Consider the following 25,503-nt stretch of genomic DNA (forward strand, 5'->3'; position numbering starts at 1 on the left):
GGAAATTTGCAGGTATAACAAATCAGTAGCATTTCTATGTATTTTTGACAAAGCCCATCAGCAAGACATAGAAAGAGAAATTCCATTTAAAACATTACAGACAAAATAAACTACTTGGGAGTAAAATACTTGGGTGCTGAACTGCCAAGAAAAACCCCCAAATTATAAGAACACAATTATAAAACTCTTCTTATGCAAATAAAGCCATATCTAAACAAGTGGGAAAATGTCAATTGTTTATGGCTAGGCTGAGTTAATATAATAAAAATTGTAATTCTGCCTAAATTGGCCTCCTTATTCAGTACCATACAAATCAAATTGCCAAAACATTATTTCATAGAACTAGAAAAAATAATAATAAAATTCTTCTGGAAGAAGAAAAGGTCAAGAATATCAAAGAAATTAATGAGAAAAAAAATCTGAAGAATAGTGGCTTAGCAGTACCAAATCTAAACTATATTATAAAGTAACAGTCATCAAAACCATTTGGTTCTGGCTAAGAAATAGAGTGGTGGATCAGTGGAATAGATTAGATACATACACACAATAAGTGAAACCTCTCATAATCTAATATTTGATAAATCTCTAAACTCCAGCTTCTTGGATGAGAACTCACTATTAGAAAAAATTGCTCAAAAAATTGGAAAATAATATTCCAGAAACTTAAAATAGACCAACATCTCATACAACATACCAAAATAAGATCAAAATGGGTACATGGTTTAGACATAAAGATGTTAACCATAAACAAATTAGGAGAGCATGAGATAATTTACCTATCAGATTTCTGGAGAAGGGTGGAATTTTTGACTAAAGAAGGACTGGAGAACATTATGAAAGGCAAATGAACAACTTTAATTACATTAAATGAAAAAAAAAAGTTTTTGCAGAAACAAAATCAACAGAAACAAGATTAAAAGGGAAAAACAAAGCTGGGAAACAATCTTTATAGCCAATGTTTCCAATAAAGGTCTTATTTCTAAAATATATAAAGAACAGTGTCAAATTTATAAGAATACAAGTCATTCCTCAATTGTTTAATGGTGAAAGGATATGAACAGACCATTTTCAGATAACAAAATTAAAGACATCTATAGTTATATAAATAAATTCTCTAAGTCACTATTGATTAGAGAAATGCAAATTCTAACAACTCTGAGGTACCATCACACACCTCTCAAATTAGCTAAGATGATGATAAATGTTGCAGGGGATATGGGAAAATTGGGATACTAAAGCATTATTGGTGGAGCTGTGAAATGATCTAAACATTCTGGAGAACAATTTGAAACTTTGCCCAAATGGCTATAAAACTGTGCATACTCTTTGACCCAGGGATACCATTACTGGTTTTTATCCCAAGTAAATCATAAAGGAGGGAAAGAGACCCATATGTGCAAAAATGTTTGTAGCAGCTCTTTTTGTGTTAGAAGGAATTGCGAAATGAATAGATGCCCATCATTTCAGGAATGGCTGAACAAGTTTTGGCATATGAAGGCAATGAATATTACTGTTCTATAAAAAAATGATGAACAAGATGATTATAGAAAGGCCTGGAAAGATTTATATGAACTGATGCTGACTTCAAACAAGCAGAACTAGGAATAAAATATACATAATAACAGCAATAATGTGTGATGATCAACTTTGAAAGACTTTGTTCTCAGTACTTCAGTGATACAAAGCAATTTCAATAGTGTTTGAATAGAAAATGACATCTACATCCAGATAAAAGAACTAAGGAGACTAAATATAAACCAACATGTGCTATGTTTACTTTTTTCTTTTTTTTTTTTAATCTTTCCTATGGTTTTTCCTTTTTTGCTTTGATTTTTCTCTCCCAGCATGATTCATATAGCAATGTGTATGAAAAATAGATAAATTTACTAGGAAAAAAAGAAATATGTATAGAAGAATTGCACATGTTTAACATACTGATTATTTATCCAGGGAAGGGGGTTAGGGGAAGAAGGGAGAACAATTTGAAACACAAGGTTTTGCAAGCATGAATATTGAAAATTATCTTTGCATATATTTTGAAAATAGGCTATTATTGACAAAAAAAGGAAAGCAGAAAGCTGGGAAACAATTTTTACATTGTCTCTGCTAAACATTTTATATCTCAAATGTATAGGGAACTGAGTGAAATTTATAAGAATACAAGCCATTTCCCAATTGATACCTGGTCAAAGGATATGAATAGTTTTCAGATTAAGAAATCAAAGCTATCTTTAGATATATGAAGAAGTTTAAACCACTTGATTATAGAAAAACAAATTAAAATAGCTAATATGACAACAAAAGGAAAATGATAACTGTTCAAGAGAATGTGGAAAAAATTGAAGCACTAATGCACTGTTGGTGGAATTGTGAAATTATCTGACCATTCTGGCAAAAAATTTGTAATTATGTTCAAAGAGCAACAATACTACTGTACATACTTTTTGATCTAGTGATACTATTAGTAAGTTTATATCTCAATATATATCACAAGCAATCACAAAAAAGGAAAAAAAAACCCACATGTACAAAAATATTTACAGCAGCCTTTTTTATGGACACAAAATATTGGAAATTGAAGAACTGTCCATCAATTGGAGAATAGCTGAACAAATTGTGATATATGAATGTAATGGAAAACTACTCTGTAAGAAGGAATGGTGAACAAACAGATTTTAGAGAAACCTGAAAAGACTTATAGAGACTGATGCAAAGTGAAATGAGCAGAATCAGGAAAACATTGCACACAGTATCAGCAACATTGCGCTGCCCAGTTCTTCTCAGCAACACAACGATCCAAAACAAGTATAAAGGACTCACAAAGAAAAATCCATATCCAGATAAAAATTAATGGACTCTGAATGCAGATTGAAACATACTTATTTTTTAACTTATTCTTTTTTATGTTTTTCCCCTTTTGATCTGTTTCTTTTATAACTATGACTAATATAGAAATATGTTTTACATATTACCACATATATACAACCTGTATCAAATTGTTTACCATTTTTGGAAGAGGGGAGAGGAGGGAGAAAAACTTGTAACTCAAAATCTCATAAAAAATGAATGTTGGGGCAACTAGGTGATACAGTGGACAGAGCATCAGCCCTGAAATCAGGAGGACCCTCAGTTCAAATCTGTCCTCAGACACTCAACACTTCCGAGCTGTGTGACCCAAGGCAAGTCACTTAATCCCAATTGCCTCGAAAAAAAAAAGGAAAGAAAAAAAAATGCTAGAAATTGTTTTGACATGTAGTTGGGGAGAAAACACAAAATGCTATTTAAAAAATAAAATCTTAGAGTAGGAGTTCTTAACCTGCTTAGTGTTATAGATCCCTTTGGCAGCAGAATAAAATCCATACATTCTTTTTCAGAAAAATTCCTTAAAACCATTTATAAAAATACTGAGTTTCTGTTAAATATTACTGAAAAGAAAGATATTTTTTCTCAACCAAATATTCATACTCCCAGAAATCTACTCATATACTCTAGGTGTCATAGAGAAAGCTTGGACCCCAAGTTAAATATAGCTGTCTTAAGAGGTTTCTAGAGTTCCTGAGAGTATTAATGTTCAAATCACTGGTAAGTATTGGAAGTGGTCCTCTTGTTGCTAAGGTTGACTCTCTACGCCCTTTATCATGCTGCTTTAAAGTCACGTGTATGTTTCTCATTTTCATAAAAGTCTACAAAGCACACAAACACACCCCAATATTTAAATAGTATAAGATTCTGCTAATTCTATTCTGTTGTTTGGAATATTTTTTTTAGTAGTATGAGAATTTTATTTAAAACTATCCAAATATTTTTATATAATCATATTATCCATGCTACTGAATTCCATACTGAACATTTTAATATTTTCTCCTCTTAGTTCTTATCTAATTCATCACCCTAAATATTATATTATCAAAGAGTTTGGATCCTAGAATGAAAATTTCACCTGTTATATTAGAGGAAAAGATTGAGGAATTTTTATGATCCTTATCATGAACATAATTTTATTATTTACCTACTACATACTAAGCATCATGCTAAGTGCTAAGTATAAAAAGAATGGTAAAAGCCTAGTCCATGAACTCAAGGAATTTACCTTCTACTAGGTAAGATGTATGCAGTGCAAATGGAAAGTAATTTTAGTTTCGGGGGGAAAGAGGGAACAAGAAAAGTATATTGTAGGAGGCAGGATATAAACTGAGTATGTGGTCAAAGAAGAAATGTGTTCTAACCCCTAAATTTTGACAGACTTCTCTCATTATTTTCTCTGAACCTATTCTAATAAGGGATCAAAAACCATATAGCTACAGGAAGGTATCTGCACTTTGAAATATTTGCACCCCTCACAAAGAGTTTCTGTGTATTGTGAAGGAATTAAATATGAGAAGGATGGTTCAGAACAGGATTCCTTTCAGATGGCAGGGAGGTGAAAGGAGTCAAGAAAAAAAAATTTCTGAAGGACAAGGATTATTGTTGCATGCAGGAGAAAAACAGCCACCCACACAAACATCAGACTCCTTCAAGCAAGGAACACCTGACAGGAATGGTAAAGTGGATGTTCATGGAAAAGCCTGCAGAAATCTACATAAAAAGCTTGTCTTCAAAGAGGGGCATTGTGTGATATGAATTAGATGAATGAGTTGTAGCCCAGCATTTCTCTTGGCGGGCTGGCTGAAGAGGCTCGGATCAAATTATTTTGCCATGAATGAAGATCCTTACACAAAGGATGTAGTGATTACTTGAAGATGGCAAAGTCTCCTTCAGGGCATTTAAAAGTGTTTTCTTAGGTTTTTTGATTGACTGGAAAATGGAACATGGGAAAAATAACAAACATTTCTCTGAGAAAAATATTTTATAATGGAGATAAAATAAATACAGACTACCAAAAATATTTCCCCCAAATGTTCACAAATCATGTATTTCATCAACAACAAATATTTGTACAATTTTATATGACCCCATCAGGAGACTGTTGAAGGAAGATTCTTTTTTTTTCCCAAAGGGAACTAAGATTAACACCCTAGATCCCATTATTGAAGTAGGATAACAATGAGATTAATCATCAAGAAGCACTAACATCTAATATACAACAGTTTAGTGCCAGATAAAACAAATCCTTATCTACCTTCAAGGAGCTTAAATTATACATAGGAAATAAGATATTAAAATATAAGTGCATGTATTACCACAAATATAATATGTGTATCTATTACCACATAAGACATTTTTAAGGATCGTATCTTTAATCCCTCTCCTCTCTAGAATCTTCAAGCTCCCAAGATCAACTAATTCTTTCCCTACTGCCTTCAACCATGCTTGTCTTTTCCATCAACAAAATTGAACAACATAAAACAATCAAAAAATTATACCTCATTTTCACCCCAAATCACACAGCTATTAAATATCTAAATCTAGAACACATTTTCTGATTTCAATTTATGACTCTTTTCCACATCCCCTTTCCTATAATACTAAATATCCACTAATTGTCAAATGAAAACTATAAGGAACATACAGATAATCCCTCCACTGTGAAAAAAGACAGAACACTAAGGAGATAGAATGAAGAATAACCTTCCCTGCCTAATCCTTGGGGCAGCTGTGTAGCCCCATTCCTTGTTCAAATATTTGGGAATAATTTCTTTTAATTTTAATTCAATATCTTATTCAGAATGGAAACTGGTTATTGATATGATCAAATATGAGACTGTATGTATGTTTGCGTGTGTGAGTGTGGGTATAAGTGTGTGTGTGTGCGTGTGTGTGTGCATGTGTAATATCTTCTAACTTTTCTGACTCATTTTCTTTCTTTCTTTTTTTTTTTTTTTAACATTTACACAGTGTTTAATCTGTGCCAGACATTGTGCTAAGTGCATTGCATTTATTTTTTTTTAAATAATTATAACGTTTTATTGACAGAACCCATGCCTGGGTAATTTTTTGCAACATTATCCCTTGCACTCACTTCTGTTCTGACTTTTTCCCTCCATCCCTCCATGACCTCCCCCAGATGGCAAGCGGTCTGACTCATTTTCAAAAAGAATTATATTATCTTCCTTCTAACCTATTTCAGCTTCATTTCATGAGAACTACTTTTTTTTTTTTTTTTAGTAGGGGAGTGAAGGAAGGGAGAAGAGAAGAAAAGAACATTCTTCTCAAAAAATCAAGCAGTATTTCCAGAAGATGACTCCCACAATCCTCATTGCCAATAAACTTCAATTTCTCATCTGTCCCTATTTCTGAGATGTTCTTCATACCTTCTCCCTTCTTTTTTCTGGCTTGAATAACTCAGACAGCCTCTGATTAAAGATACTTGTGTTCTCTAGTCATAGTTGTTGGGGTTTTTATGATTGTATGGGAAAGAATTATAAATTAATTATAATTTTAATTATAAATAAAAAGTGAATTTCCTCCTCCACATAGAAAAAAATGGAACATTATTTTAATGAAGTTCTATTTTCTCAGATGTAAAATGAGAACAATTCTTGTATTAACTGCTTTATACATTGATGTGATCAAAGTTTTAAATATATAACACATATTAGAAGACACCTGAAGTTGTTAAAAAAAACTTTCTAAGTTAAAAAGTTCTATATAAATATGTTATTATAATTACAATATTTGTTATTATAATTATTATGTTTTTAACTGTTTTACCAAAGTTTGAATTAATTATGTATTTTCCAGATAAGTGATTCTGTGAAAAAAGATAGCTAATGCAATCTGGTTCTTTATGATTTGGGGAGAAATATGGAAATATAAGCAATACCATACCTAAATTTAAGTGGAAATAAAAGCAAAAAATGTTTTATCATGTAAAATGGTGACAGCAATGCCAACTACTAGGACATTATGGTTCATGGGGATGTGAAGAAGAAAATTTAATAGGACATTTTTATGTGGGAGTTAAAGTTCTAACATCTTTCTAAAGTTTAAATATCCACTTTTGGGGCAAATTTCTTTCCTGCTTTCATTCCTTCCTACTCTCCATCTGGTACACTTCATCTGTCTTGTCCTGTTGCTGAACTGTTCCTATTATTTTATTTTTTTCTTCTTACTATGTTTTCTACCATATTGACTCACCTATTTGGAGCCATCTTACCTTTGACACAAACTTTTCCCTATTAATGTCATTCTTTATTACAATGTTCTCCAAAAAAAAAAAATCTGTTAAAAAAAGAAGAAAGAAGAAAAAGAAGAAGAAAAACCTCCAGGTGGAAAGGCAACTGCATAAACTATATACTTAAATAAAGTAATATTATTTTGAAATTGAATTTTAGTCTCGAGGTTTTGCAAAAAGAGACAAACTATAACAATCACCCAGATGTGTTATTGATATCATAGAAAGATTTGTACATATAAAAGATGTTCATAAAAAGGGAAGCTGGGATGAACAAAAAGAATTTGAGTATATCTCCAGATATGTAGAATGAAGGACAACAGCTTTATTATTTGGTAAAATGAAATCCACAGTAATGTATACAACCCTGTTGCAAGCTGCCAGGAGGAATGATGGAATGTAAAAAGAATTTGCTCATCACCATGCAACTATAAATCAGGACCAGGGAATTCCTACTTTAAGAGAAAAAAAAATGATAAACAAAACAGATTTAACTTGAGGTACTTTTGCTTGCTGGCTAGATGTAACTATATGCATGATTCCTAAAAGAACTGAAATAGTTCTAAAGCCAAACATTCTCTCACAGATGAGTCATAATATATTATTTATTTGTCTTGAAGAAGCTGCTTAGTGAAAATCAGTAATGAATGACAGCTTAAAAAAAAATAAACAATAATGATAGTTGTGCTTCCTAACTGATGGGGAATAAGGAGAATGCTATACAAAACTTAAAGTACTTTGCACAAGTAAGTTATTATAATGTATTTAAGTGTTTAATTAAAATAAATTTTTCTGATGATCAAAAACTAATCATCAGGAGAGTAAATGGTAGAAACCTTGTTTCTTCAAGGTTGTTTTTTTTTTTTTTTAATGTCTTTTATTACAGTTAATTTCCTTAAGGTTAATTTTCAAAACTCACTTTTAAACAAGACTTTTATTGAAAGATGTAAAATAAAAGACTAGATATGCTAACTAAGTTATAATAAAATTATTTGTAGAGAGACATAGAGAATTATACTTTTCTAATCTTGTAGATCTTTGGGTTCTCTTTGAAGCCTGTGAATCCATCCCAAGGGTAATCAAGATAAGTGAAATCAGTAGAGGGAATAAGTCTCAGCATTATTTTAGTTTACAAGCATTGCATAGCTAGAAGAGACTTTGTAGCAAAAATGCACATTAAAGATAATCTAATTTAATTTCTTCAATTAAATAGTTGGATAAACTTAGCCTCGAAGACTTATAGAAGAGTAAGGAAACATTCTTAAGAAATTAAACATTTTCCTTCAAGTCTTCCCAAGGCCATGGCATTACTTGAATGTAATTTAAAAGAGGTAGGGGAGAGGGTGGTTGGGAAAATTGCTTCATCTATTTTGTTTATAAAGAATCCAGGTAATATAATCATAAAACTCATCATTTTAATCCATTCTTATTGCTCAGATGGAATGTGTACTGAAATGGAAGCATCCTGTTAGAATAACTCACAAAGAAAGCATTAGAACTGAGAATCCACTTCCAATTTTCCACATCCTCTCTACCACCATTAAAGAATATGTAAAATTTTCTTAGCTTTTGCCATCATATAATTATGCTCCTAAGAACCCAAGTGCTTGAACATAGAATATAGCTAAGTATCCCTAAGATATCTTAAATTTATTTGAAAATGGTCTATTTTAATTTCCCCTTAATTGTATTTTTTTTAAACTTGAACCTTTTTAGGAGGGTATTCATTAGTGTTGCATTTATTTGTTATAAATTTAATATAATCATTCAATAGCAACAATAGAAAGAATTATCTAGCACATCTGAATGTCAGTCATATGCTAGGCACTAAGATTACTAAGAAAAAAAAAACAGGCCCTCCCTTTTTTCAATTTTGGGAGCACAACATAGAACTTGTAAGTATAAACAACATATATACAAAGGAAATATAAGGTAACTTAATAAACATTTGTTTACTGTATAAAATTCTGTCCTAAGATCTTAGATAAAATAGATTTTTTTGATGCTCAAAAACTAATCAGGTAAATTAGGTAAATTTTCATGTACTCTTTGCTTTCATGGAGCTTCAAGTTTAAGAGAGGAATAAGAAATATATGCAGATGCTTTTTAGAATTCTGGAATTGTGGAAAGAGTATTAAATCTAAAGTCATGATAACTGGATTGAATTCTATCATTTCTTGCATTGGTGTCATCACTTAAACTCACTAGAAGCAAAATGAGGGGATTGAACAAAATGACTCTTCAGTTTCCCTATAGATTTAACCTCCCTTCCCCCATTATTGTTATCCTCCCAATACACAATAATTTATGCAAGGTATATTCAAGGAAAAAAGAAACCGTAATGATTGGCTGTGGAGGGTCTAGTCCTTCACATTAGCACATCAACAAGTATCTTGGTTCTTTTCATTTTTCATTTTACTACATGGTCATTGAAAGTCTTTTATTGCCTGCTAGGCTGTTCCAAAGGCTTGAACAGATGATTTCTTCAATCTCTTCCTTAGTGGCAAGTGAGGCAAGAGCTCTCATAAGTCCCCTCCATAAAATAGAAGATAGCACTGTTAGGAAAAAACTACCTGCAGCCAGATGCCTTATCTCTCTACCTGGTTGTCATAATTAACTCTGAATGCATAAACTCCCATTTTTTCTGTATCTGTTGAATTTTTTTTTCTTTCTTTTCCCAAACTCACTGAGATATGTTTGCTGAAAAACACCCACACACTTGGATACAAGTCAGTAAGAAGGCAGTAAAAGTAGGATTGTGGATTTTTTAAACTGTTTTTAAGTATCTGAATATCAAAACCAGAGACTGCTGGTGGTTTCTGCACCTGAACTTGATGAGGAGTTGCCTGAGGAAAATCAGCTTGATCCAGGTACCAGTGGATCAACATGACAGCAGAGATATCATGTCCTGAAATTGAGGTAGAATTTTGTTCTTTAGTCATTGCACACACTGAAATAAATTTGGTAGGAGAAATGTTTTGTAAAAATTCTTTTAAGTTTTAGCTCATGCTAACAGGGACTTTGGTCATAAAGAAGAATATGTTCCCAGTTTGGTTTATTGAGATATTGTCATACAATATATAGCCCTAGTTATACCTCTATACTTTTCACAGTAAAAATTCCTTCATAAAAGCTTATCAATGTTATTTGGTTAACTGATATTGGGATGATATTATGGGTTATTGATATTTGGGGAAACCCACCAGATGGAGGTTCATGGTTCTTAGACAACTCTCAAGCCCTGAGAGTTACCCCTAAAATCCTAATGAGACATATAACCAGCTGCGGTCTTGAAATGGATTATTACTTCAAGCAATATTGGGAATAATTAGTCTAAAGTAGTGGTTCTCAAAGTGTAATCCAGAAAATCCTGGGAGTCTCTGAAAGCCTTTTAGAAGGTGTATAAATTCAAAATTAATTTTTATTTCTAACATGATTAATATCTATGTTTATATAGTCCTCATAAGCAAAAATTATTTGGATAGAACCTCAATAATTTTTAATAGTATAAAGACAATCAGAACAGAAGTTTGAGAACCACAGATCTAAAGCATAAGTGGCACCAAAACAAAACAAAACAAAACAGCACTATGTTGGCTATAAGAAGAAATGTTATTACCAGTAGGGAAGATTAGAAAAAGCTTCATAGAAGATATAATATTCTTATGCTTAAATGATAAGGAAGAATTCCACAGACAAATTAAAAAGTAGGACTACATTACAAGCATGGAGAACACATGAAGGTGAAAAATATGCATTTTCAGGGAACATAATGATATAGGGCATAGACTGCTTGGGTAACATGCGGTATATGGAACAGTATAGATATAATTCTGGAGCTTAAATGGACTTTCAATTATTCAGAAACTGCTTTTCCTTTTTTGTCAATTATCCATAACCCTATTTTCTACTAAATTGTATTCATTTTGTTGCTTGTGTGGGTGTTTTTCAGTAAACATATCTAAACAAATTAATTTCACTAATTGATAAAAAGCTTTAGTAAAAGAATCATAATTAGTAATTTCTGAATCTGAGGTAAATGGTAGTGGCAGAAAGGAGAGGGGAAATCTAATTGTAATGTAATTACAGGAAGAGAAATTGCATTCCTGGATAATAGGCAACTTCGAATGTGAAAAAAGAAGAGGAAATGAATCAGGTATAAAGTTGAAATGGTAGCCATTATTGAAGTAGAAGGGAACAGAATGGATGTAGCCCAAGGATTATGCTTTTACTGTCCTTTAAATCTCTAATCTATGATATTTGCCTGCTCTTCTAGTCCTAGTTAGATCACTAATTTAATTGAAATGAAGAAGGAAACTGAAGACACTTTTGATTTCCAGTTACCTAGTCTTAAATTTTCCCTCAGATGTCCATGACAATTGCATTTCAGAGTAAATGTCACATTCATATCATGAATGGAATAGATTGACAAAAATGAAGAAGACAATCAAATGAAACTCTTACCACCTTTGAACCATTATGTGGATCCTTAAAGCAACCATATTATGTATTTTTCAAATCTTTTATTCTCTAACTTAAATTGACATTTATTTTTATTTTTTAATAACTTTTTATTGATAGAACTCATGCCAGGGTAATTTTTACAACATTATCCCTTGCATTCACTTCTGTTTCTATTTTTCCCCTCCCTCCCTCCACCCCCTCCCCCAGATGGCAAGCAATCCTTTACATGGTGAATAGGTTACAGTATATCCTGGATACAATATACGTGTGCAGAACCGAACAGTTTTCTTGTTACCCAGGGAGACTTGAATTCAAAAGATATAAATAATCCGGGAAGAAAAACAAAAATGCAAGCAGTTTATATTCATCTCCCAGTGTTTTTTCTTTGGGTGTAGCTGCTTCTGCCCATCTTTGATCAATTGAAACTGAATTAGCTCTATCGAAGAGATCCACTTCCATCAGAATACATCCTCATACAGTATCGTTGTTGAGGTATATAATGATCTCCTGGTTCTGCTCATTTCACTCAGCATCAGTTCATGTAAGTCTCACCAGTCCTCTCTGTATTCATCCTGCTGGTCATTTCTTAGAGAACAATAATATTCCATAGCATTCATATACCACAATTTACCCAGCCATTGTCCAATTGATGGGCATCCATTCATTTTCCAGCTTCTAGCCACTACAAGCAGGGCTGCCATAAACATTTTGGCACATACAGGTCCCTTTCCCTTCTTTAGTATCTCTTTGGGGTATATCAAAGGGTATGCACAGTTTGATCACTTTTTGAGCATAGTTCCAAATTGCTCTCCAGAATGGCTGGATGTGTTCACAATTCCACCAACAATGTATCAGTGTCCCTGTTTTCCCACATCCCCTCCAACATTCCACATTATCTTTCCCTGTCATTCTAGCCAATCTGAAAGGTGTGTAGTGGTATCTCAGAGTTGTCTTAATTTGCATTTCTCTGATTAATAATGATTTGGAGCATATTTCCATATGTCTATAAATAGTTTCAATTTCTTTGTCTGAGAATTGTCTGTTCATATCCTTTGACCATTTATCAATTGGAGAATGGTTTGATTTCTTATAAATTAGAGTCAATTCTCTATATATTTTGGAAATGAGGCCTTTATCAGAACCTTTGATTGTAAAAATGTTTTCCCAGTTTATTGTTTCCCTTCTAATCTTGTCTGCATTTGTTTTGTTTGTACAAAAACTTTTCAATTTGATATAATCAAAATTTTCTATTTTGTGCTCAATAGTAATCTCTAGTTCTTCTTTGGTGGACATTTATTTTTAAAAAGCAGTCAGTAGCATAGATATAAATGTTATGCGTGGTGTCAAAAGACCAGTATTCTAGTTGAAGTTCTGCTATACCTAGTTATATGACATTGGAAGAGTTATGACTCCTCATCTGGAAAATGAGATGCTTCAAAAAGAGTATCTTTAATCTTTTTTTAAAATTTCTGCTATTCCAGGTTTTCACCATACTTAAATTTGATCATTAGACAAATTCTTTTCTGTTTAATATTTTCTATTTATTTTATCCTCTTTTAAAATGTATATCCCTGGGCTTATTATTGAAGGAGAGGAAAATGAATGTGTGTAAAAGGTTATTTAAGAAAGAAGATATGAAAGAAGAATCACTGAAATACCCCTTACCCAGACACTAAGCCAAAACACAGTTTTGTTTCCTTGTAAAATTTGTATCAAAAGTCAAAGCAATATAGCAGGTATGCTCTGGAATAAACTGAGAAATTACCCCAAATGGCAAAAAAACACGTTCTTTCTCTCTCTCTTTCTCTCTATGTGTATCTTGGTCATCTCTTTTCTCTGTCTCTCTCTGACTCTTTCTGTTTCTTTTCTCTGTCTCTTTCTTTGTCTGTTGGTCTCTCTCAGTCTCTCTCTTCCCTCCATTTTTCTTCCATGGGTTTACAAAAGCACAGACAATCTTCAGCATTTGCACATTTAACTTTTGGGACATCAAGGTTTCTTTTGAGTTTATTAATTTCCTCATTTTCATTTTTGTTTTGGCTACTATGCATATTCCTGGCTATGTTCAACTGAGAAAAAAATAATGAAAGGCATAATGCATGCAACTTTGTGAAGCAGCTGGTATAGCCATGAAGAACAGTGTCGGAAGTGATGTTGAAACCTCTCAGTGTCTTCCAAGACCTACAACTAAAAGTCCTAGCAACTTTCCCAGGGTTTTTAGAAAGCAGCCATAGTAGACAGGTATATAGCAGCACAGTATACAATACAGAATCCTCACACCACCATTTAACATAGTGAATAGTAAAGTTAAATTTATAAATGTTTAGTTTTAAGAATTTTATTTGCTGTACAATATTTATAGTACTGTAGATTTCATGTAATAAAAATAAATATCAGAATGAAATCAATTTTTTAAATTAAATATAATCACAAAAGCTCCCAGAATTCTTGAAAATTGTGAAAGAAATGTTTTACTTGTTGCCAATTATATTTTCTGGCTTTTATTTTCTGATTATTTCATAGTTACTGTGTTAGGAAAAGAATATAGTATCAAAATTAATTTTCTTATTAAAAGTATACAGAAAAGTATTTTCAGCCATCTCTAGTGAAAGATTTGTCTTTGGTTGTCAGAGAAGCTTAACCTCTTTTATCACAATGTTTTTGATTTTCATACCTGTACTTTTTTTCCACCTGAAGCAATTGGGGTTAAGTGACTTATCCAAGGTCACACAGCTATGATGTGTTAAATGTTTGAGGCCAGATTTGGACTCAGGTCCTCCTGACTTCAGGGCTGGTGCTCTATCCACCTAGATGGCATGTATATATTTTCAGTAGTCATGTAATTAATTAACTGTGATAAACAACATTATAAAGGATGTTAGATGTATTAAGACGAAATAGATTGAGAACTGAACCCTGCATCCTTGTTCTGTGGGAAAGCAGAATGGCAAAAAAGAAATGTGAACTGAACTTTGTTCACTTTGATCAACTGTGAATCAGCTGGGTTCAATATAAACTACTTTCTAATCCTCTGGATGATTCAATGTATTCTCATGTGTTTCCACTTTTACTTCTCCACTTCTACGTCCATTCTACAAAGATATTTCAATTTCATTTGTTTTTCATTATTCTTGGTCTTGAAAATAATGCTTTCTCCATGTCGTCTCTGAATTCAGGTGTATGGAGATTGCTATACTTACAGAGCTTTATTCTTCTCCATCTCTGTCATATGGTTCCCTCCAAAAAGGGCAGAAGTTACCTTCCAAAAAATTAGAAAAAAAAATGGAGTTCTTTCTTGCTTTCATGAAATCTAAATTCTTTGTCCTTCATTATGTGTCAGTGTTTCTATTATGCACGAAGGGCATGGGAGGGGATGATCTTAGATAGATAGTAACAATGACTTCTTCAATGTGAGGAATTCCATTCATCAATCACAACTCAACTATAGAATTAAGTAACTTGAAGTCAGTTCTCACTATGCACAATATCATGCTGTTTTAATAGTAATTCATTTATATTTGGAATTTTAAAATAAAGACTTTTTCTTATGAAAATCTTGTGGAATAGATTGTCCACATGTTATTTATTATCTTAATTTTATAAGTGAAGAAACTGAAACTCCCGTGGTAGTGATTTGTCCATGTTCAAGAACTAATTCTATTATTGTCTAGATATGGGTTAGCCAACTGGACTCCATTCAGGTGTTTACTTAATTACTGGTGTTTCTTGAACCAGTCTTGGCAGATCCAGGATTCAGACCCAGTCCTTTTGATTCTAGGTGCAGGATTCTTGCTATAACACCATAGATGCTTCTTCTTAATACATTGTTATATAGATTCCTTTTCTTTTCTTAGGAAGACAAAAATAAAATATAAATTTAATGAAGATAAGGATTGTTAAAAAAAAAAAAAGAAAGAAAATCCTTATCCTTTGTGAATAGAATCTAAAAGTTTAGATCTGATAATCACAAAAAAGTGTGGTATTGGCTCTAGGAACACTAAATTTCCATCACATCAGAACACTTTGTCAAAGATTGGCCAAAAGACAATTCCATGAACTTTTCTAAGAGCATCTTTGTAACAAATTTTCCAAAATTACAATGAAAGAGTTCCTTTTTCACATTGATATGACATATGCCTTTTACAGATTTTAGACATCTTTGCCAGATTTCACAAAACTGTTCACTTCCTACTTCACATTTTCCCCTAAGTTTCAAGCTCAATTATCCATATAGTACTACAATTCACTTACGACTCCTTGTTGGGCAATTCATGGCTTCTCTTCTTGTTGATTCTTATTTATTATTTCTGTAAGTCCTTTATTGATCGCCCAGTGCACAGAAGACCTCTTTCTGTTTCTTTTAGAATTTCATGGATATCAGTGCATAACACTGGTTGACCATCCTTTTTCTCCATTTCATTTCAATTTATCTTAATTCAATAAATATTGAATACCAACTAGTTACAAGGCACTATATTAAACACTGGGGACACAAAGAGGAAAAAAAATGAAAATCTCCAATATTAAGAAGTTTACATCTGGTGGGGAGAATATCATCTACATGAATATGTAAATCTAAAATTTGCCCAAAATATTTTGGGGAGGGAAGGCACTGAGAAATGCAATGCTAGACTTGAAATAAATAAGGAATTTTAAAAGTCAGAGGCAATATTATACCAGATTGCCAAATGCAAATTCATCATCGATTGCTCAAACATCTATTATTTGTATAAACCTCATTGGAATAGGAGGATGAAAATAAGGGAGTCCTTGCTCTCAAGACACTTACATTTTCAAAATTGTAATATAAAAACTACAGAAAATGATGACCTAAGAGATCCCAGTGGGTTGAGATTCAAGGAGAGAAGAATCATTTCTATTTGAGTGAATCAAAGTCATTATGGAGCATTTAATATCTGATCTGAATGCCCCCAAAGAATAATCTTTCAATATTTAAGAGACAAAAGGAAGTTAAATATAGTCATAGAGAAGAAAGAGGGCAGGCAGGGTAAGTTTGGAAAGCAATAGCCCAAAGTGGTTAGAGTATAAAACACACCAAGGGTAGTATTGAGGAATAAAGTTCAATCTTTAACTTGAAACTGAGAAGATAGTTATAGATTCTAGGTCTAGATTTGGAAAAGACCTGAGAGATCATCTAGTCTAACTCCATTTCACAGAAACTGAGCCCCAGGGAGTTAAGTGAATTCCCAAGAGTAACATACAGAGTAAACACAAGAGGTAAGATTTGAAAACAGCAACTTTCAATCAAGAGCCAATACTCTTCCTATTGTATCATAAATACTTCTTGTTCAATTTAGAATAGCAAGATTTAGAGAATGAAGAGGCTTTAGAGATTATATCATCTAAATATCTCATTTTAATAATGAGGAAACTGAAGTTTTTCCTAATAATGATGGTTTAGCCATTTTTACATAGATTATAAATATTGGATTGAGAGACAGACCAATATTTTCTGATTTTTTTTGTTTGTTTTATTCTTTTTTGGAGGGCCTTTAAATTGTATAGGATTGATTGCTTAACAAAGAGTAACAAAATTTTTTAAATAGAGAAAGGATGTGGTTAGAACTCTTTACTAGCAGTGTTACTTTTACAGTGATGAAAAAAAAGTGGGTTGTGATATGGGAACCTGAAGTCAAGGAGGCCAGGCAGAAATTATTGTAATAAGAGAAAAATAAAGGGTTTTGAAGCATGGTAGACATAATATGAATTTACAGAGAGTATGGATAGTGGCACAAATGATTAGTTGGTTGGGCAGTTTAAAAATCTTTACAAGTCTTTTTCTATTCACTGAGATATAGGTAATCATAGTATCATAATTGTCAGAATTAAGAAAGAATTTATAGCTCATTTAGAAGATGGAGGAAATACTGAGAACTGCCATTAACATAGTTAATGTTGCCTGATAAGGAGGGAATAATCAATGTAGAAACCTTAGGGGAAATGATAATGATATCTTAGCTTTCTTATCTACAAGGAGAAAAATTCTAATTATGGTTAAGCTGCCAGTGAGAGTTTATAAGAATTTTTTATGGAGGAAAAAGTTACCTGAAGTTGAACAAAAAAAAAAAAAAAAAAGATTCTATGAGAATAATACCAGGAACAAAGCTCAAAATGAGCATGAGGATTCTTCTGAATGTAGGTATAATAAAATGAGCTTTTTGAAAATTATATTGAGAATAAAAGAAATGTTGAACAAGGAATAGAACTATTTCTTGAAGGAGATTAGGGTGATTATAATAAGGAAGGAAAAGCCAGAATGACTGACTATTTTGTTTCCATTTTATCTATCAAGTAGAATGATCTGTACATTAAGAAGCATTGGGGAAAAAATGATTAACAAAGACATAATCACCCAAGTAAGTGAGGAAATGGTTTGAGAACAACTTTATGCAATGAATCAAGGTTACTGAGATGGGGCTAATTGCATTCCAGGTCCATGATAGAACTAGTAGATATAATTGTTGAAAAACTATTTGTAAACTTTTGAAAAACTCTGGAAAACTAGACAGGGGCCACAGGATTACAAATGGACAGATGTCCCAGTTTTCAAAATGAAAAGGAGTTGGATTCCTCAAACCATGGATAGGGAGCTTAATTTCAATTCCTGGCAAAATTTTACAGCACATTATTAAAGGGACAGATTGTGAACATTTAGAAAAAGAAATCATGGTCACTGTGAGCCAATGCAGTTTCCTAAAGAACAAGTCATCCCAGATCAACCTTATAATGTGCTTTTTCAGACAGGACTACCAGACTCATACAAGAGAAAAATACCATAGATTGTATAACATCTGGATTTCACAAGGGGTTTGCCAAAATCTTCTTTTATATGAAATTTAGAGACATGGTCTATGTGATAGCATAATTAAGCAGACTCAGAGCTAGATGATTGTCTGTACCTAAACAGTTGTGACTGATGGATTGATATAAAATTGGAGATCTCTAATGTAGAACCCCAAAGATATGAATACCAATGACACTGTGCTTTTTATCATTTCTATCAATGATTTGGATAAAGAGACAGATGATGTTTTATAAGAATTAGAACTGTCCAAAAATGGAATGGGTCTCCATGAAAACTAGTGACTTTGGGATCTTGAGAGATCTTTCACTAGAAGTTTGAAGTTTGCTTGATAATGATATTTTCAAAGGGATTCACACTAAGGTGTATTGAACTAAGTTCATTTTGAGATGAGATAGAGAACAAGAGAAAGAAAAAGAGAAAGACAGACAGACACAAAGACAGAATGATGAAGACAATGTTGAAGAGAGAGAAGAGGAGAGAAAGAGAGAGAGAGAGAGAGAGAGAGAAGGAGAGAGAGAGAGAGAGAGAGAGAGAGAAAAAACAGACAGAGAGAAGAGATACATAAATTACTATCTGAGAAAAACCACTCACTAAGTATTCAAGGAACCTATATTCTACTAAGGAAAACGGCAGGTATAGGAGAATTGGAAAGCTAGGGAATGATGTTGGTGGTAGGAGAGGGGAAAGAGAAGAATGTGGAATGAGTCCAATTATGAGTGAGATAAAGCATGGCTGAGACCTTTGATAGTTGTGGTTAAGAACTGTGGTCCTTAGGAAGAAATCAGTAATCAGGAGAACTGTGCTTTAGGTCAGAGGTTTCTGTTGAGTGGGCAGGGGATAAGACAGTTCAGAGAAAGAGAATTCCAGAGTGTGAATTGAGGGGCAAATTTCTAGGATTCTTTCATTAAGGAAAAAAAGAATTCTGCTCATTGACAAATTAATGACTTACCTTATTTTTTTGGGGGGGGCATACATGACATTAAATTATTGACCATCTTCCAACTTTTGACCTCCTTAACTTCTAGCCTTTTTAAAATTTTGTTCTACTCTTTATTTGTTCTTTCATTCTCTTACCTCTTATCTTATTATACTGTCAATTGATTCAGTAGTTAATCCAAGCTTACCTTCAAGATCCATGTATCTCTGTCTACCACATGGAGAAATTGATAAACCAGAAATTCTTGCAGCCATAATTTTTGAAGATGATGGGAGATGAATATCTTGGAGACTGGTGAAATTATGCAAAATATGACAGGAAGAATGTCTAGCACTGCAGGTGGCTATTGCTAATCCTCTTCCTTCCCCGTGGAGAAGTGCCAGTTTCCTCCTATGCCAAAACTTCTGGGGTAAATTAATCCTGTTTCCCCTTAGGCATGAACTTTTCTTCCATTCTTTTTTCCACAATGATAGACACTCCATAAATAGCTAATAGAATGGAATTAGGGCAAAGGTATGACATTATTATTGTCTGACTTCACTTACTATTGTAATGCTCAGTTTATTTATTTAAGCTCATAAAATAATACTTACTAGAACAGTACCTTCCAAGTCCAGGATCACATTTGTAGACCCACAATAGATATGAAATATAATGCCATAACAAGGAAGATGAAAGTTTTTTTTTTTTTTTTTAAGTTGTAACCATGCCAAATAGGCTTTTTAAGGGGATGGGCATTTTATAGTCTTGAATAGATAGTTTAGGCAGTATATTGTATGAATATTTATATTTTCTACTTTACTCCTGGGAATTTAAAATCAGTTGATTCACTTTGGAATGTCTCAAATAATTATTTTATCTTTGACTTAGCAATAATCATGAAACATGAAACTATCTTTCTTTTCTTTCTTCCAGAAATTACAACATTAACTGTCCTCAAATATCACAGTGAGATGATAATGTTTTGACTGAATATTCCATTGATATTGGAACCTTGTAACCACTGGTATATATTACAAGGAGACAAATTCTGACTTAATACGTGGAAAAAAATATTTTAACCTCCCTTTGCATGTCATATAAGGCAGAGACTACTTAATTTTGACTTTGTATCCCCCATATCTTTTATATTAGCTTATTAGTAGGTACATAATAAATTTTGAATTAAAAATCTGAAGTTTTTATTTTTCTCCCCAAAATGGAAAGCTATTGCAAATTTGGGAATATTTCTTATCACTATAGAAATTCAAACTTAGAATGACTTCCTTTTTTTCTGAGATGCAGTAGATGATTTTTTCTGAAATGTAGTAGAGGTTTATTCACTTTTAGATTTTTCCAAATATATAAATCTAAGAATCCATGATTCTGTAAATGGCTAAATATCCACTTCTCATTGGTGATATATCATCTTAATTTTAGCAACAAGATAAATAGTTTCTGATAGCATTTAAACACCATACATAAAATCATCTAAATTTGTGCTCAACTTAGGATAACATAGACAGAACTGGTCAACTTTCCAATTTTAGAAAGCAGAAATAAAGGGGATACTGAAGACAAATGAGAGTAAACAAGATCAAAACTTTAAACTCAGGAAATGGTCAGAATTGTTTTCATGGCTGTTTTCTGTTTCTGAGTCTATTTTTATTACCAGAGCTGCAATGTGATACAGATATAATTCATCCAAAGAATAATAGCAGTTTGTTCAAGAAACCAACACTTCTTTCCTAGGTTGCAGCATTCTGTGAAACCGATTGTGGGTTCGATTTTGTATATAACAGTGGTAATGTATATAGGTAGAATGACTCCCTCCTCCATCAAATGACATTTTAAACTCTATTTATCTCAGTTTCCTCATTTAGCTAGAGGAGAATATGGCAAACCACTGCAGTATTTGCAAGAATACTCTAAATCTAACTATTAAGTAAGTGTTGGCCGTAACTGAAAATGACTGAACAATAACAAAGGCCTTAATATGGATACATTTTCAAGGCATCACAAAATTTTTTCCTGCTCATCTCCAAGAGAGATATCCTGGGAGAAAGATATGATTTTTGATTGTAGATTACATTATTTAAGCCTAAAACAATCAGGAAAATAAATATTGAAAAATCTTACCTTACCTATGAATTCCTGACACTCAAATACTGAAATAATATTTTTTATCCTAAAGCATGCACCCTAATATTCCAGAAACAAGAAATTTGTGAAACTGAGAAATAAAGGCAGCAAGACATAAAATCTTTCTAAGTTGAGCCAAGATTCTTTTAAGGACAAGTATGTGAGGTAGCTGGTGATGACTTGAAAAAGGCAATATATGGCTTTTTCCCTTTCTATCTTCCTTTCTGAACTATGTTAACTATTTGATTCTTTGATTTTTTTTTTTTTTTTGCTAAGGCAATCAGGGTTGAGTGACTTGCTCAGGGTCACACAGATAGGAAATGTTAAAGACCAGATTTGAATTCAGGTCCTTCAGGTCCTCCTGAGTTCAGGGCTGGTGTTCTACCCACTGTACCACCTAGCTGCCCCTCTTGAATTTCTTGATCTGGTGCTCAGTGATTGGTGACAAGTGTGTGCAAGAGAATCTTTATTTCAGTGCATCTACTCTTAATATTAATTTAAAAATAATAAAGGCAGGACAATTAAAAAATGTCATTAAATAAATAAATGGACAAATGAATATGGAATTTTTATATTTAAGCTATCAACAAAAAGTCTTAGATTATAATATATTTCTATCAAAGAATGAAAAGAACTGACCATGGTTCTTACATTCAGGATTTAAATATTGTAGAGGGGTATGTGGATTATATAGAAAGAACTAGCCTTTCTGACATGAAAGCTTGCTGAGCCCTTTTCAGGGATATTCCTTTATCTTTTACCTAATTCTCACATATAACTTCAAGAAGTTGTTGCATATTCAATGATTAGACCTCAGTAAAACCTCAGCACAGGGCCAAAACAGGTTGAAGATGACTAACAGGTCTCAAATTTGTTGATGAGTTAAGGGTGTCTACCCCAAGCATGCAAAGACTTCATTTGGTAGAATGGGTAGATGAGAAAAATCTCTTCCAATGATTATAAAAGAGACTGAAAAGAATATTGTCGAGCACACAGAGCTTGGTCAGACATCGAAGATAACCTGGTCCATTGCCATTCATTCTGACTTTTGTTTTGCTACTGAATTATAATGACTGTGAAAGAGAATGAGATGATACCTTTGTGCAACTTAGACCCAATTCACAAGTAAGTTCAGGCATAATAAGATGTCATTGGACCCCTTTGAAAATGTAGCTCAAACCACCACTAGAATAACAAAAATATATTGCAGAAGAATACAGGAACTGTTGTGTGGGAATTTCATTATAGGAACACAGGATCATAAATCAGAGAGACTTCAGAGACTATGTAGTCTAGAACTTTTTTTTTTTTTTAAATAGATGAGGAAACTTAAGACCCAGGGAGGGGAAATATTTCTTCTGGCTCAGTAAGTGTCAGAGAGAGGAGCTATACAATTTGAATAGAGAAGAAAATAATAGCTTAATTAATTGAAAAACAATTTTTATTTTGTCTATTCTATCTTTTTTACTTTAAGTACACAAAATGAAAATGTTATTGACAGAAAATAAGACACTAATTTTCAGAATGCAGCATGGCATCTTTAAAAATGCAACTGAATGCATTGCAAGGTTAATAAATAATCTCCACATTGTTGAGATATTGACCATATTACAGTAATTGACCTAGTTTCAAATTATCTCTCTTTAACCTACTTGCCAAGTCATCTTAGGTAATCATATCATTATTATGGAATTCAGTTTCTTTTTCTGTAAAAAGAAGTTATTGGATTAGGCAAATTTTACTCTTTTTATCTAGCAAATGATTCTAATTCGTGGTCATATCATGTTCTTCAGAAAGCAGGATATTTCTTATTATATAGGCTATACTACAGTTAAATTAAAGGCAGCCTCATTTCAAATTGAGATCTTTCATAAAAGTCTCCCCAAGGTTATAGAACTTTGGGTCCACATTCACTCAGAATCATAATTCACAAGCCCCTGTTTATGTTTTTACTTTTATTAATCAGCCAAACAATATAATTACTTTAAAGCAAAATCCTTTGATGAAATAAGTGATCAAATATTTATGTGATAAATCAAAAGAATACTTTCTCCACAATGTACCATTACTATGAGGATTCATTAATTTCCCAGCCAGCTGCAATTCTTTGTACTAGACTCCAAAATTCTTTATGGTAGATACCTTTCCTCTCTCCCTGTCTTCCTCCAAGGCATTAAATTTGCTTGTATGCATTGTCTTCCCCCGTTTGATTATAATCTCCTGTAAGCCAGGGTTTGTCTTTCCTTTTTGTCTTTGTATTTTTAGTGCTTATCATAACCCTTTCATATATAATCAGTCAACATACATTTATTAAGCACATATTATGTACCAGGCACTATGCTTGCTAGGACACAAAAAAGAAACAAAAGACATCTATGTATATAGCTCAAGAAGCTATGTATATAGATACACACATGTGTGCATACAAATATGTACACTGTGTGTAAGTGGATGAATGTATGTGTATATGTGTTTGTTTCTCCAGAAGTAATTATTCAAGAGTAAGTTCTTCAGAAACATTGAGTTCTGGTCTTAATTCCAAATACTCTAAGAATATCTTTTCTTTTCCTAAAAAAAGAAAAAAAAGAAACAGAAATAGGCATTAGAATACCATTCTTTCCCTTCTCCTACTGAGATATTCTGCCAGTCAAACATGAAGGACCAATGGTATCTCTTACTTTGTTTTTAACTTTTTTTTTCTTGTAACTGCATGATCACTTTCACTGAAGAGTAATGGATTCATTAAGGCCAATTTTCTCCATGTGTCACTCTACAGGAAGGAAAATGGATTGGGGGATTCCTGCCAAGTGATACAACAAGGGACTCTGTCCTATAGAAGGCAGAGATGGAAAAGAACTATTAACTTATCTCATTCATATCTTTAACAGTGAAAGATTGTTCTAATACTAGTTGAAGCCCTGAGTAATAGAAATCACTGACAGGCTATCACAAAATAATAAAGCATCTGCCTTTCAGGTTCCTTCTATGGCTTCTCTTTTTACACATTACTGTGAATTTATAAAGGGTTTTAGAGGAATTCTAAGAAAAGTTGAAAATTACAAACACACATCCACAATGAAATTTCAATTATTCATGTTAATGTAAAGGGGGTTATATATTATAATATTTGGATTAAGAGATTTTGGGTTTGAATCCTGACTTTCCTACTTATTAGCTGTGTGACTTTTGTTAAATTACTTACCTCACTTGGCCTCAAATTCCACATCTACAAAACTAGAAAGTGTCAAATGACCTTGAAAATCTCTTCTAGCTGTAAATCTTTGTTTTAATGGTTTTATGAACCCATGATCTGACAACAAAGTTATTCAATGGGAAAGAGACTTTGATAAAAATCCAATATCAACTAATGCTTCCTATGTTATTCCAGCCAGGCTTTCTTGATTACCCAATGACACTAACAAGTATAAATCTATAATTATTGGCTTTAGAATTAACATAAATTCTAGAAATAGCCATATCCATGCACATATACTAAAACATAAAAGCTCCTCTTTGTTATACAATAAGACAATGGAAGCATAATGGAGGACACAAGTATGAAAACAAGGAATCAGGAAAATAAAAACATTTATAAGGAAACCCAATCATTTGTTTATAAAACTCAATTGTCAATTAACAAGCAGCTATTAAGTGCCTACTCTGTGCCAGATACCATACAAAAGTGAAATGACCTCTACTTTGAAGGAACTTCCATTCTATCTGAGAGACAACATGTATATTTATGTTTTGCTGTTGTTTTAATCATTTTTCAATTGTGTCTGATTCTTCTTGACTTCATTGAGGGTTTTCTTGGCAAAAATACTGCAATAGTTTGCTATTTACTTTCAAATATATGAAGATAAACATAAAGGGAAATTACATTTTAGGAACGTACTTGCTATGAAAGAGTGCAGGGAGTGGGAGGGGGAGAGGAAGTCTTTTATAATGGATATGGTGCTTGAGTTGAGTCTTGAAGGATATTGGATTCTACAAGGTAGAGTTGAGGAGGGACTGTTTTCTAGGTTAAGGGAAGGCCAAATGCAC

This window comes from Antechinus flavipes, chromosome 6, assembly GCF_016432865.1.
Source record: "Antechinus flavipes isolate AdamAnt ecotype Samford, QLD, Australia chromosome 6, AdamAnt_v2, whole genome shotgun sequence".
Classification (NCBI taxonomy): Eukaryota; Metazoa; Chordata; class Mammalia; order Dasyuromorphia; family Dasyuridae; genus Antechinus; species Antechinus flavipes.